This window comes from Chlorocebus sabaeus, chromosome 15 (assembly GCF_047675955.1).
Source record: "Chlorocebus sabaeus isolate Y175 chromosome 15, mChlSab1.0.hap1, whole genome shotgun sequence".
Classification (NCBI taxonomy): domain Eukaryota; kingdom Metazoa; phylum Chordata; class Mammalia; order Primates; family Cercopithecidae; genus Chlorocebus; species Chlorocebus sabaeus.
In genome coordinates this window covers 7,965,001-7,980,045 of record NC_132918.1, presented here as the reverse complement: position 1 = coordinate 7,980,045, position 15,045 = coordinate 7,965,001, and the positions used below count along the sequence as shown (strand labels likewise).

The window sequence follows — 15,045 nt, the reverse complement described above, 5'->3', positions numbered from 1 at the left end:
GTCTTCTGTGTGGATCACTCTGGGAGCTGCAGACTGGAGCTGTTCCTATTCGGCCATCTTGGAACCTACCCTCTATTGTTTTTTTGACTTTTTAATAATAGCTATTCTGACTGGTGTGAGATGTTATCTTGTTGTGGTTTTTATTTGCATTTCTCTGATGATTAGTGATGCTGAGCATTTTTTCATATGTTTGTTGACCACTTGTATGTCTTCTTGTAGGCAATGTCTGTTCATGTCCTCTGTTCATTATTTAATGAGTTTATTTGTTTTTTGCTTGTCGATTTGTTTTAAGTTCACTAAGGATTCTCAATATTAGGCCTTTGTTGGATGCATAATTTGCAAATACCTTCTCCCATTCTGTAGGTTGCCTGTTTGTTCTGTTGATAATTTCTTTTGCTGTGCAGAATGTTCTTTAGTTTAATTAGGTCTCACTTGTTTATTTTTGTTTTTGTTGCAATTGCTTTTGGGGACTTAGCCAAAAATTCTTGGCCAAGGCCAATGTTAAGAAGAGTATTTCCTAGGTTGTCTTCCAGAATTTTTATAGTCTGAGGTCTTACATTTAAGCTTTCAATCTATCTTGAGTTAATTTTTGTATATAGTGAAAGGTAGGGGTCCAGCTTCAATCTTGTACATATGGCAAGACAGTTATCCCAGCATCATTTATTGAATGAGTCCTTTCCCCATTGCTTGTTTTTGTCAGCCTTGTCAAAGATCAAATGGTTGTAGGTGTGTGGCTTTATTTTTGAGTTTTCTGTTTTGTTCCATTGTTCTATGTGTCTGTTTTTGTACCAGTACCAAAAAGTTTTGATTATTGTGGCTGTATAGTATAGTTTGAAGTTGGGTAGTGTTATACCTCTGGCTTTGTTATTTTTGCTTAGGATTGCTTTAGCTGTTTGGGCTCTTTTTGGTTTCATATGAATTTCACAACAGTTTTTTTCTAATTCTGTGAAGAATGACATTAGTAGTTTCATAGGAATAGTGTTGGATCTGTAAATTGCTTTGGTCAGTATGGCCATTTTTATGATATTGATTCTTTTAATTCATGAGCACAGAACTTTTTGCATTTATTTGTGTTGTCTCTGATTTTGATTTCTTTCAATAGTATTTTGTAGTTCCCCTTGTAGAGATATTTCACCTCCTTGGTTAGCTCTATTCCTAGGTATTTCATTTTATTTGTGGCTATGGTAAGTGTGATTGTGTTGTTTATTTCACTCTCAGACTAGATGTTATTGGTGTATAGAAATGCTACTGATTTTTGTACATTGATTTTGTATCCTGAAAGTTTACTAAAGTTGCTTACCAATTCCGGGATCCTTTTGACAGAGTCTTTAGGATATCCTAGATATAGAATTATATCTTCAGTGATGACAGAGAGTTCAACTTATTTTCCTATTTGAATGCCTTTTCTTTCTTTCTCTTGCCTGATCGCTCTGGCTAGGACTTCTAGTACTATGTTGAATAGGAATGGTGAGAGTAGGCCTCCTTGTCTTGTTCCAGTCCTCAAAGGGAATAGTTCAAGCTTTTGCCCAGGCAGTATGATGGCTGTGGGTTTGTCATAGATAGTGCTTATTATTTTGAGGTATGTATTTTTGAGCAAGTCTTGATGTGACTTGATATCTTAGTTCATTTGGGCTGCTATTACAAACTACCTTAAACTGGGTAGTTTGTAAACAACAGAAATTTATTTCTCATGGTTCTAGATGCTGGGCAGTCCAAGATCAAAGTACCAGCAGAATCTGTGTTTGGTGAGGGCCCATTTCCTATTCATAGATGGTGCCTTCTTGTGTCTTCACATGGTAGAAAGGGGCAAGACAGCTCTCTGGGGGCATTTTTATAAGAGCACTAATCCCATTTGTAAGGGCTCTGTCCTTATGACCTAATCAACTCCCAAAAGGCCCTGCCCCCTAATATCATCACCTTGCGGGTTAGATTTTTACATATGTACTTTGAAGATACAGAAACATTCAGACCATAGCACCTGATATAAATGTTTAAGTTACAAAAGTCTACTATGGCCATTTTCTAACTACCCATGGTGTTTTCTATTTTTTAATAACAAACAATAGTACTTATTGTTTCATTTTAAATTATGAGAGTAATTTTTGCATTTCTCACTGAAAAAAAAATTTAGAAAATGTAGAAAAATATTTAAAAGAAAATAAATACACCTACAAATTTAACCCAGGGGTTGGCAAATTATAGCCAGCAGGTCAACTAACTGTTTTTATGAATCAAATGTTATTGGAAGAGAGCCAGACCCCTTTGTTTACTATTATCCATGGTTACTTTCCACACAATGATGACAGAGTTGTTTAGCTGATTCAGAGACTACATGCCCCACAAAGCCTAAAATATTTACTATTTTACAGAAAAAGTTTGCTGGTCCCTGTTTTAACCCTCTGAAATAATCTGTTATTAGTATACTTTTCAAAGGGATGTTCTAGACATATTTTTAAATAATCATACAGTAAATTATGATCACATTGTAAATAAAGTTGTATATTTTGCTGATTTCACTTACCTCTATATCATCAGCATGTTACATATAATTATGAAAGATAACCAGAGGCCAACATTTTTAATCATTGCATAATATTTCATCTTATAAAAATATTGTCATCCATTTAAATAATTTACTATTTTTTGCTTTTTTGTCTGACATTTAGGCTTTCTAAGTTTTTGGTATTTTTGGTTTTTTTGTTTGTTTTTGAGACGGAGTCTCGCTCTGTCACCAGGCTGAAGTGCAGTGGCATGATCTTGGCTCACTGCAACCTCTGCCTCCCAGGTTCAAGCAATTCTCCTGCCTCAGCAGGAGTAGCTAGGATTACAGGCGCACACCACCTCACCCAGCTACTTTTTGTATTTTTAGTAGAGACAGGGTTTCATTGTGTTGGCCAGGATGGTCTTGATCTCTTGACCTCGTGATCCACCTGCCTCAGCCTCCCAAAGTGCTGGGATTATGGGCGTGAGTCACTGTGCCTGGCCTCTAAGTTTTTTAAATAAATAATACTGTGGTGAATATCTTTGTATACAATTGCTTACATTTTTATCATTTCCTTTGACTAGATGGTGAATATCTTTGTATACAATTGTTTACATCTTTATCATTTCCTTAGACTAGATAGCGTTAAGTGTAATTATGGAATTGAAGGGTATTGACATTTGTAAGGCTTTGGATGAACATGCTGAGGTTTTAAAATGCCATTTCCAGAAAACTCTGGGCCTCTTGCAAGGTTGTGTAAAATCATTTCAATAAGCTACCACAGTGGAGATGGCTTTGGACTTGAAGAAATTACTATCTTTTCATACTTTAAATGCAAATGAGGATAATTATAAAAATAAACTTTAGTTTGGATAGAGCATTGTTCTAAGTGATTAACATATATTAAATCATTTAATCCTTACAACAATCTTTTGGGATAGGTCTGGTTACCTTATTTTAACAATGAAGCAAGGATTAAAACTTTGACTGACTCCGAAGCTCTTTCATTTAACCACTGTGCTTAACTGCTTGAATATTTCTGCATGTGTTCCTTTTTCTTTTCATATTCACTCTGTGGTTCTACTACTACCAAGGATTGTGTCCTGTGTTAAGTTTCTAGAAAACATGTTTTGACCCTAAAGGTTCTGTGACTTCTAAAATGTTGCAAATCCTTTTACTTTATGGACTGCATCCTGTCAGCAGAGAGTAGTTTAATTCACATTCGATATTTCTTTTACTTTGTTGGGCTTTCTCAGTGTTTGTTTTCCTCATTTTCTCACCTCTCAATACTTTGTGTTATCAAAACTTATCTCCAAAGTTTAAAGTTTACATATCATGCTGTTATTTTAAAAAGTAGTCTGGTGGTGCTTCTAATTATTGCTACTGCCATGAACACAGAGGCAGGCAGAAGCAGCTCCCAGAAGCTTAATGAAAATGTTATCTCCTATTTTTAAAAAGGGTAAATGCAGACACAACTTTGGTTTGATGTTATAATTACTTCTTTTGGATTTCTAGCTATTTTTAAAACAAATTTACACCATTTTGTGCTTGTGTGAAACCTCAAGGATAATGTTCACTAGAGATCCTCCAATTATTTTTCCAGTGAGTAAGTTTCACCTCTCAATTGTTTCAATTAGCAAACCTATGAAAATTAATTAAAATTGTTATGATACTTCCAAAATTACATACCACTGACTACTGAACATAAAATCTTAATCAAAATATTGAAAAGGCTGGAATCCAACTTGCTTTAATTGTCCAATATGCTTCAAAGACAAGCAATGAAAACAATAAGGTGAGTAAAAAGAAGATGCTTTTTCAGGGAGTCTACAGGACCTTTTACACAGATGTTTCAAAATGATGATGATGATGATTTTTTAGCTGGTGAAAAATTATCAGAAAGATGCGAAAAATGATGCTGACCGTCATCATCATCATCATCATCATCATGATAATGCCGGTTTCTTTCTCATTCTGCTGAGAAACAGAGTTGGTTTTCAGTAAAAGTGTCTACTTTGATGAGGGGAAAGTAATTTCTTTACAGCAAGTCCCTGGAAGCACTGCATGGAGATTATATGTGGCCATAGTCTAAGGAAAGGGCCTCAACTAGTGTTCAAGCAGAGAAAGAAAGGAAGAAAAAAGAGAAGCAGATGGTTTGACTGACAGCAGGTGAGGAAATTGGTGCTCCTACTGAGTGCTAGCCTCTGGGTTAGGAACGTTCACATAGGCTTTTTTTTTTATTTTTATTTTTTTATAGAAAACAACCAAGTAGAATTTTGTAAGCATTAACCTCATTGTACAAATCAGATTTAAAGGGATTAACTAAACTACCTAAACCCATACAAGGCCTTCTATCCTCAATCCTCTCTCTGTTTGATGCACAGGCTAAGGTATACAGTTTGGGCCATGTCTCCTCATCAAAACCTAATCCAAATTCCATCCCGCCTATGGTCAGATCCAGGATGAAGGTAATTGTTTAAACTGACTTTTAAAGTAAAATTAGGTAACAACAATGGCAACAACAGCAATTAACTGAGTAACAACCACAGCGACAATAGTAACTAATTGAAAATTAGAGTTTATTGTATACCAGGCTAAGTATTTCCTATACATTATCTAATTTTTGCTCCTAATAACTGAATAAGGAAGCTACTATTATTATTCTCTTCCAAATAGGAGAAAACTAAGTCATCCACAGTTTAATATTGGAGTTATACAGTTAGTAAATGGCAGAGTTTTTATTTAAATCTAGGTCTAATTTTAGAAACAATTTTAATCACTACTTGGAAAATACACACACACACACAACTATGCACACATGTGTGCATGCACACACACATGCAAAGCATGGACGCCATCACAGAGGTATGACCTGAAGCGTGCAGATGTATACAGCTTCTTAAATTAAAACTAGATGGGTGAGGTAAGAAAGATGTTGTAACAGATATTGATACTAGTAAGTTATAATAGGGCCAGATATTCAACTTTTTAAAGGCTCTCATTTATTTTGTTTTATACATCGAGTCTCAATAGTGTTCTGTTTCCCTTCTAGTATTTCATCTTTTGTTGTAAACATTATGATATTAGGCTTTTTTAGCTGGTGAAAAATTATCAGAAAGATATGAAAGCTGGCACAATTATTGTACCACTGAGAAAGATGTAGCTAAATGTGTGTTATTGTTTATTTGAAACATTCATATCAATACTTTGTTGGAAGAGGGTCAGCAAATTTCACTTACCGAAATGTGAATTTTGAAACACACTGTATTATCTAGTACACGTAGTAGGCAGTTGATAAATGTTGAAAAAATGTGTGAAAAATAAAGAAATAGTTTTTTATTTAATGACTACGCCTTTTAAAAAATTATTGTAAGTACATAATGGTTGTATATATTTATGGGACGCATGATGTTTTCAAACAGGCATACAATGTATAACAGTTGAATCAGGGTAATTGGAGTATCCATCACCTCAAGCATTTATTCTATCTTTTTGTTAAAAACATTTCAACTCTACTCTTTTAGTTATTTTTAAATATACAACAAATTATGGTAAACTATAGTCACCCAATTGTGCTACCAATACTAGATCTTATTCATTCTATTGATAGAAGCAGAATGTTTTTGTACCCATTAACCATCTCTACTCCCTCCTCCCCACTTGCCTTCCCAGCCTGTGATAGATTGTTTCCATATCTTGACTATAGTGAATAGTGCTGCAATAAATATGGTATTATAAATATGTTTTTGATATATTGATTTTTTTTCTTTTGGATATATACCCAGCAGTAGGATTGCTGGATCATATGGTAGTTATTTTTTTTCATCTTTTGAGGAACCTCCATACTATTCTCCATAGTAGTTGCGCTAATTAACATTCTTACCAACAGAATACAAGCATTCCCCTTTCCCTACATCCTCACCAGCATTTGTTATTACCTGTCTTTTGAATAAAAGCCATTTTAACTGGGGTGAGATAATATCTCATTGTAGTTTAATTTGCATTTCTGTGGTGATTAGTGATGTTGAGAATTTTTGCATATACTTGTCGATCATTTGTCTGTCTTCTTTTGAGAAATGTTTATTTGGATCTTTTGCCCATTTTTAATCAGATTATTTTTTGTTATTAAGTTTGAGTTTCTTCTGTATTGTTTATTAATCCCTTGTTAGATGGGCAATTTGGAAATATTTTCTCCCATTCTGTGGGTTGTCTCTTCAATTTGTTGATTGCTTCCTTTGCTGTGCAAAAGCTTTTTAACTTGATGTGATCCCATTTGCACATTTCTGTGTTGGTTGCCTGTGCTTTTGAGGTCTCACTCAAGAAATTTTTGCTCAGACCAATGTCCTGGAGTGTTAAAGACTGTGTCTTAGTAAAATTGTTGATCTGCATAGAATAAACAAACTGCTTGAAAAGAAAGCAGCACTTTTCTTAAGGGCTAGTGCTTGCCTAAGCAAATTAAATGATTAATCAAACACATTATCAGTAATAACTTTTATAAAAATCACTACTCCTGCTATTTTCTCTACTATTGTTTTTGTGCCAAAAGTCCAAATACAGCTTTCCACATTCTTTCCACCTGATTTAATGTATCAAAGCTGATCTAAGTACCTTCTCCTGTTACATATACATTATATATTTTATTTATAATATATCTCTTTTTGCATGCAAAGATATGCAAAATAGAGTAATTGGCAATATTGGACTTTGGTCCACTTGGTTTGGAAAGTTTTTGTGCCTTCATGCTTATTCTTTAAGCATCGTGGATGCATTTTTAAACTTTTTCTCTGGATGCATTATAAGATAATGGTATCAACTATGTTTCTCTAACAGTCTATTTATCTAGTGACTTGATGTACAGACAGTCTCTGACTTACAATGATTTAACTTAGAATTTTTGACTTAACAAGGGTGAGAAAGCATGTGTGTTCAATAGAAACCATACTTTAAATTTTGAATTTTGATTATTTTTCCCTGGGCTAGCGATATGCAGTACAAGACTCCCAAGATTCTGCGCAGTGGCAGGGAGGCGCAGCTTCTAGTCTGCCACATGATCACAATGGTAAGCAACCAATAGTCTCCAGTGTACTGTGTTGTCAGATGGTTTTGCCTAACCATAGGCTAATGTAAACGTTCTGAGCACATATAAGATAGTAGGCTAGGCTAACCCATAATGTTCACTAGATCAGGTATTAAATGTATTTTTGACTTGTGGTATTTTCTTTTACTTTTTTTTTTTCTTTTCTTTTTTTGAAACAGAGTTTCACTCTGTCACCCAGGCTGGAGTGCAGTGGCATGATATGCGCTCCCTGCAACCTCCGCCTCCTGGGTTCAAGCAATTCTCCTGCCTCCGCCTCCCGAGTAGCTGTGATTATAGGCACCCACCACCATGCCTGGCTAATTTTTTTTTTTTTTTTTTTTTGATAGAGTTTTTCTCTGTCACCAGGCTGGAGTGCAGTGGCGTGATCTCAGCCCACTGCTACAACCTCCACCTCCCGGGTTCAAGTGATTCTCCTGCCTCAGCCTCTCGAGTAGCAGGGATTACAGGCACATACCACTATGCCTGGCTAATTTTTGTATTTTTAGTAGAGACGGGGTTTCATCGTGTTGGCCAGGCTGGTCTCAGTCTCCTGACCTTGTGATCCACCTGCCTTGGCCTCCCAAAGTGCTGTGATTACAGGCATGAGCCACCACACCCAGCCTAATTTTTGTATTTTCAGTAGAGATGGGGTTTTGCCATGTTGGCCAGGCTGGTCTCGAACTCCTGACCTCAAGTGATCTGCCCACCTCAGCCTCCCAAAATGCTGAGATTATAGGCATGAACCACCATGCCAGCCCAACTTATGGTATTTTCAACTTACAAGGGGTTTATCAGGATGTAACCCCATCACGAATCAAGAAACATCTGTACTTTTCTCCACTGGTATGTGCATCTCTATCAGGTGTGATACAGTAAAAGACTGTGATTAATGATATAAGTTCATTTTCATGACCAGATTTTTAATTTGAGGTCCTTAAAACATCTCTAGCAAACCTGAGTTCTTTAGAACACTATGGAAACCACAGCTGTAGGACATGGAAAAGTGAGAGGCATACACGCATCTGCATTTTAGAATGACATCGCCTGTCATAAAATGGAGGATGAGTTAGTTACAGAGGGGAAATATTAGAACCAAAGAGACTTGCAAGAAAGTTATTATGGAACAGGATGGAAAATTAAACTTTGATATATGTCCTGCACATGTACCCCTGAACTTAAAAAAAAAGTTGGAGAAAAAAAACAACAACAACAACTTTGGTATATGAATCAGGAAAAAAATGCAACATTTGATAAATAAAATTGATTTTAAAAATTACTTACCAGGACTGAGGAGTAAGAAGAGATCATTGATGGCTTTTTGCTTTGGAAACTCAAGCAATTAATGGTGAAGCTGTTGAGATATACAAGCATGCTGAAGTCAGAGGTATGTGTTTGAGTTAGTTTACAGTAAAGTGGATGAAGGGTTTGATTTTACACATAGTGAAACTGAGATACTAAAAACAGCTAAGTGCAGATCTAGAATTCAAAAGAAAGATTGGGGCTGCATATGAATTTGAGAATCAAATTGATAAAGCTACAGAAGTGGAGCCAGGAAAGAAGTGGAGACTGAAAAGAGAAGAGGGCTAAGGGCAAACGAACCCTGGGGATCCTGACCTGTTATGGAGCATGTAGGAAAGGAGCCACCAAAGGAGTCAGGAAAGCTAAGTTAAGCAGGAGACAGTTAATTTTAGAGAATTTTGCAAAAGAGAGACTCGTAAGTAGAAAGAAGTAGCCAGTGCCAGGCTATAGAGAAATGCAATTTTGCCTCATTTTAGTTTTTTTCCCTCTTGTTAATCCCTATGCACCTCTACTTTCCGCCATCCTTTATCCAAGATTAATAATAATAATGCCTCAATAAATGATTTTTCTCCTACTTCACAAATAAATTTGATGCCATCAGGCAAGACCTATTTCATACCCATCATCTTTGCCTTCGCAACCCTTCTCCTGCATGAATCCTTCCCTTTCTTTTTCTATTCCTAAGGCATCTCTGAGTCCTTTCACTTCTTTTCTACTCCTGACTTTGTTCTCATGATAGCTCCTCTTCCACCTTCTTTAACAAATACAATCTCCTGAAGGCTTCTTCCTTTATTTCTTAGAATATGTACACTTCTCCCAACTTACATTGGCTTCCCTGAGCCTCTGCTCCTTTCTTCTTTCTCAGCCAACTCCTTAAAAGACATTGTTTATATCCACTAAGTCTCATCTATCTCTTCCCATTCTCTTCTGAATCCCTGCAATCTGGCTTTACCTATATCCCACTATTAAATTCCTCAAAAGCTATCAATGACTTCCTTCTAGCCCAGTGGTCCCAACCTTTTTGGCACCAGGGACCAGTATTGTGGAAGATAATTTTTCCACAGACCAGGATCAGGGGGATAGTTTGGGGATGATTCAAGAGCATTATATTTATTGTGCACTTTATTATTATCACATTATAATATATAATGAAACAATTATACAATGTGCCATAATGTAGAATCAATGGGAGCCCTGAGCTTGTTTTCCTGCAATTAGACAGTCCCATCTGGAGGTGGTGGGAGACAGTGACAGATCATCAGGCATTAGATTCTCATAAGGAGCCACCTAGATCCCTCACATGTGCAGTTCACAATAGGGTTCACGCTGTTATGAGAATCTAATTCGGCCACTGATCTGACAGGAGGCAGAGCTCAGGCAGTAACGTGAGCAATGAGGAGTGGCTGTAGATACAGATCTTCACTTGCCTGCCGTCCACCTCCTGCTGTGTGGCTGACTGGTACAAGACTGTGACCCAGGGGTTGGGGACCCCTGTTCTAGCCAAATCCTTTTCAGTTTCTAAGATCAAGTGAATCAATTTCAGGCCCCACTTTAAACTGCAGATTGACCAGCCTATCTTTAGGTTTCTATGTCACTGTCTCATTCAGGTTTCCTTCCTGTCTCTCTGCCAGTTTTCTCTCTCCTGTCTGCTGTTGTTTCTTCCCCATCTTGTCTCCAACTGTAAGTATTCCCTGCATTGTTGCACTTGGGCTTATTTCTCACTGTACATGCTACATACTTTCAGTATGTATTGAGGTAATACATACTGAGCACAGGAGTTTGAGGTTACAATTACCTCAATACATGTATTGAGGTAAAGGTAAATCAATTGCTATTGTCTAATTCATCCACTCTGCTAGCTTAAATGGCCCTTTCTATTATAATGTCTCTCATGTTTATATCTCCTGTTGAAGAATGATTACCTCTGTGCTGCCATCCCTCTTATGCCATCCATACATTAAAACAACCACAAATTCACAAAGTGACCACAGCCTTGCGAACCAGTCAAGTATGAGGCCATTGCCATTGAGTCTCAGAGTTCCTAAGGTCTCCGCTTAGAACAGCAGTCCTCAAACCTAAGATTTCATCAGAATTTACCGGAAAGGGTTGTTAAAAGACAAGTTGCTTGACTCTATACCCAGAGTTTTCTGATTTGGTAGTCTGTGGTGAGTCCAAGAATTTGTATTTCTAACAAGTTTCCAAGTGATGCTGGTGCTGCTATTTCAGGGACAGTGCTTTGAGCATCACTGGCTTACAAAACGGTTTTTAAACATAGCTGCACAACAGAATCACTAGGATAGCCTTTTGAAAATTACTGCTACTCAGGACCCACTACCGGCCTATTAAATCAAAATATCTGGTAATGGGCTCCCCAGCTAACTCTAATATGCAATCATGGTTAAGATACGTATGTTTAGAAGTAGAGGAAAGGAAATACCACTCAGAAAAGCAATAGCCTTGGGTAGGGATTTACCCCATGGTTTCCTCAAAAGTCCATTAATTCCATAAAATAATAAGCAAAAAGGTCATGTGTAGCCAGGGAGGGAGTGCATAGCCTTCAACATATTCTCCAAAGGATCTGTGACTGCACCACCCAGAAGCTGATTCTTAGGGAGGCCTGGTCTGCTTACACAATTTCTTACATTCACACACATCACCATCATATATGTTTCAAACTCCATTCTGTTCATACGTTAAGGCTTCTGTGAGAAATACCTGCTTTACTTCGCATAGCTTCAAGGCTTGAAATGTTTATCCTTGCATATTTACTCAGGTGAATAAGCATTTGTTTCAAAGTGCTTATTAAGAAGAAGAATCCAACATCCATCCATCACTGACATGTTGGCAAGAATCACTTTATCTAGATTGGTTTTATATTACCATATGTCCTAAAGTAATAGATATTTTGAAGGAGCAAAGAAGGGAATATGAAGAACATTGACAGTCTAAGTAGAGGCCCACAGAGAAGTTTTCAACAAAACCAGGACAATGAGAACCTGAAATATTGAGAAGGGCATCTGAGTCAGTAAGATATGTGTGAAGAAAGAAAAATCAGAATACACAAAGAGTGATTTTTAACTATGGTACCTGAGACTCATTGTACGATGAAGAAACAAATAGAAAATCGTCTTCCTTCTTCCTTTCTTCCCCAATATTCATCACATACAGATTCCTCAGAATCATTAACTAAGGACTAACACGATCTCTACCAGTGGGGTCAGTTTTGAGTAATGTAAAACATGGGAGCCTTAGAGCCAGACAGAACTGAGCTCCAATCCCAGCTCTGCCATTCACCATCTAGATGGCCTCGAGCAACTGTTAACCTCTCTAAGTTCAAGTTTCCTATCTGTAAAATAGCAATGATAATACCCACCTCATGAGGTTATCTTGAAAAGTAAATGAAATAATTTTTAGTACTTATTACAGTGCTTCAAACTACCAAGTGTTCAATAAATGGCTGTGTTACTACAACTCAGCTAGGTTATGATCAAATAGGCATTTTTTGGACTAGCCTAAAAATGCAACTATGTATCAATGGTTATTGTCTATGTTCCAAGTGATTGGCTTTGAGATAGATAGTCTTCACTATGAAAACATTTAAATTTTCACTTTAAATTTTCAATTTACTTTATAAACAAATTGTTGTTCCAACTGCCAATACTTTTTGTTTTAGCTACTCAGCTACCATCTTAATCTCTCAGCTAATAGAAACTCCTCCCTGAAATGAGAGTTTCTCAGGAACAAGGATCATGTCTTTATCAAATAACCATTAATTGAGCATCTATATGTCAATAACTGGACATAAAAAGATACATACGATTAGTTCCTTTCCTCATGGGGCTTAACTTCTGCCTGGGAAAAATAATATGCAAATACAATTCAAGATTATGACTGTTATAATAAAGATGCATGCCAAGAACTATTGAGTATACTGGAAGAACAGATTTATTTTATCTCATTTGATAAGGAAATCTTCGTAAGAGGGTAGCATTAGAACTGAGCCAAATGTATGTCAAACTCAATAATAAATGAAGTAATTCCAGCATTTTGGAAGACAGAGATGGAAGGATCACTTGAAGCCAGGAGTTTGAGACTAGCCTGGAAAATATAGCAAGACACCTGTCTCTACCAAAATAAATAAATAAAAATAAAATTAGCCAGGCATGGTGGTACATCTTTGTAGTCCTAGCTATTCAGGAGGCTGAGGCAGGGTAATCACTTGAGCATAGGAGTTTGAGGTTACAATGAGTTATGATCATGCCATTGCACTCCAGCCTGGGTGACAGAGCAAGTCCTAGTATCAAATAATAATAAAAACAATAATAATAAGTGTAAAACATATGTAGAAATAGATCTACATGGATACTACTGCAGGACAAGATTCATAAATGTACTACTATGGTATATTTGGATCTTGAATACATAGAATAAAGATTAAAGATGAAATGTCATGGTGTGCATCTAGGCATGTGTGATGTATATAATAGTAAGAAATATTATTAATAAATAGCAAGCTGGGTGACGGGAAATAATGTTAGAGAGGTGCTACCATGAAACTGTATTTTGCAGAGCCCTGGGAACTGAACAGGGAAGTTTAGACTTCATGCAATAAGCAAAAAAATCAAAAAACAAAAAAAAACAAAAAAAAACCTCATTACAGTTTCTAGAACCAAGGTATATGTAACATGATGAAAGCAGAGTTGTAGTAAGATTATTCCAGAAATCGTGTTGTGCGTAAAGGATTGAGGCTAAAGATGGTAGACTAGAGCATGTTGAATCAATTTTATTAATGCAGCTATGACCTGTGATAGGGCTAGATGAGTATAAGCATGCGTTTAGAGATCAACTATAGATATAAATGTGATATTTCCTGAATGTCACCTGGGATATTTGAATAACAACATCACTGACAAATATTGCAAAGGTAACGTGAAAGATTATGAGTCATTTTTAAGTGAATAAAATTAAGCATCATCTTTATGCCAAGTATGTGAAAATAATGTTTCGGGCAAATGTATCTACATAATATGTGTATCTTCATTCATTATCTATTTCCCACAGTATATCTTGTTTCCACAAATAAATTATCTACTTCTGCTGGGCGGAATCTCATCTCATATTTCTCATGCATTCTATAGAGCCTACCATGTAAAAAACATAAAGTTGGTACTTAATAAAAACTTATTATTTGATTAAATAACTGAGGTCAGAAATAGCGGAAAACTAGCCCATCTTAGATGGTGTCATTAGTGAATAAGAATTATTTATTCCTAATGATATTGATGAAGTGGGAAAAGTTTAACTGTGCCAAGTAATTCTAGACCATAAAACTATAGTTCATTTTTAAAAAATATTCAGTAGAACAAATTTTATGGACCTGAAACATCAAGGGAAATAGTGAAAAATCAAGCTTCTCATCTACTCAGGTGTGTGTAGGTTCCTTTTTTTTTTTTTTTTTCACTTTAAAAATGTGATCTTAGGCTGGGCCCAGTGCCTCATGCCTGCAATCTCAGCACTTTGGCAGGCCAAGGCGGGCAGATCACGAGGTCAGGAGTTCGAGACTAGCCAGGCCAAGATGGTGAAACCCCATCTCTACTAAAAATACAAAAATTAGCTGAGTGTGGTAGCAGGCACCTATAATCCCAACTACTCGGGAGGCTGAGGCAGAGAATTGCTTGAACCTGGGAGGTAGAGGTTGCAGTGAGCCGAAATCACACCACTGCACTCCAGCCTGGGCTACGGGGTGAAAATCCATCTCAAAAAAAAAAAAAAAAAAAAAGTGATCTTAAAGTTGGGATGGGAGAATAAGACAGTAAATCAGCCCAATCTTTTATAGCAGCATATTCACTTCACTTAGAAAAAATGACTTTAATTGCACAGGGATAGATAAAAAGATATTTGAATACCTTTCCTTGACAAGATTCAGGGCTTTCATGTAAGAATAAAATATACATTTATAGTAAATTTAGATTGGAGTAGAATTTAAAGCTCTTGTCCATCAACATGTAATGAATGAATGTGACACTTGCATAATAGCATTTTTTGGAGCACTGTTAGAAAGAGCAAGGGAGTCTTTGCAACGCTAAAGAAAAAACGAAATTAAAAAAATTTAAGGATGTTTCACTTTCAATAAAAAAAAATCCTAGTCGAAATAAGTTGGCAACTCCATGTTCAGAATCTGTGTTGT

The 15,045-nt window shown here is 36.4% G+C and overlaps 1 long non-coding RNA gene across 6 annotated transcripts in view; it reads left to right on the top strand.

Moving 5' to 3' along the window:
• Positions 1–15,045, top strand: part of LOC103221188 (uncharacterized) — a 766,285-nt gene that overhangs the window by 619,807 nt on the left and 131,433 nt on the right. Inside the window, exons 1-3 of one of the 6 annotated variants that reach the window (XR_012095547.1) lie at positions 4,161–4,950; positions 7,463–7,541; positions 8,844–8,943. The exons of the other annotated variants lie outside the window; for them this stretch is intronic. This is a non-coding gene — a long non-coding RNA (uncharacterized lncRNA). Of the gene's footprint in view, positions 1–4,160; positions 4,951–7,462; positions 7,542–8,843; positions 8,944–15,045 lie in introns of those variants that run through there. 6 annotated transcript variants of the gene reach the window in all.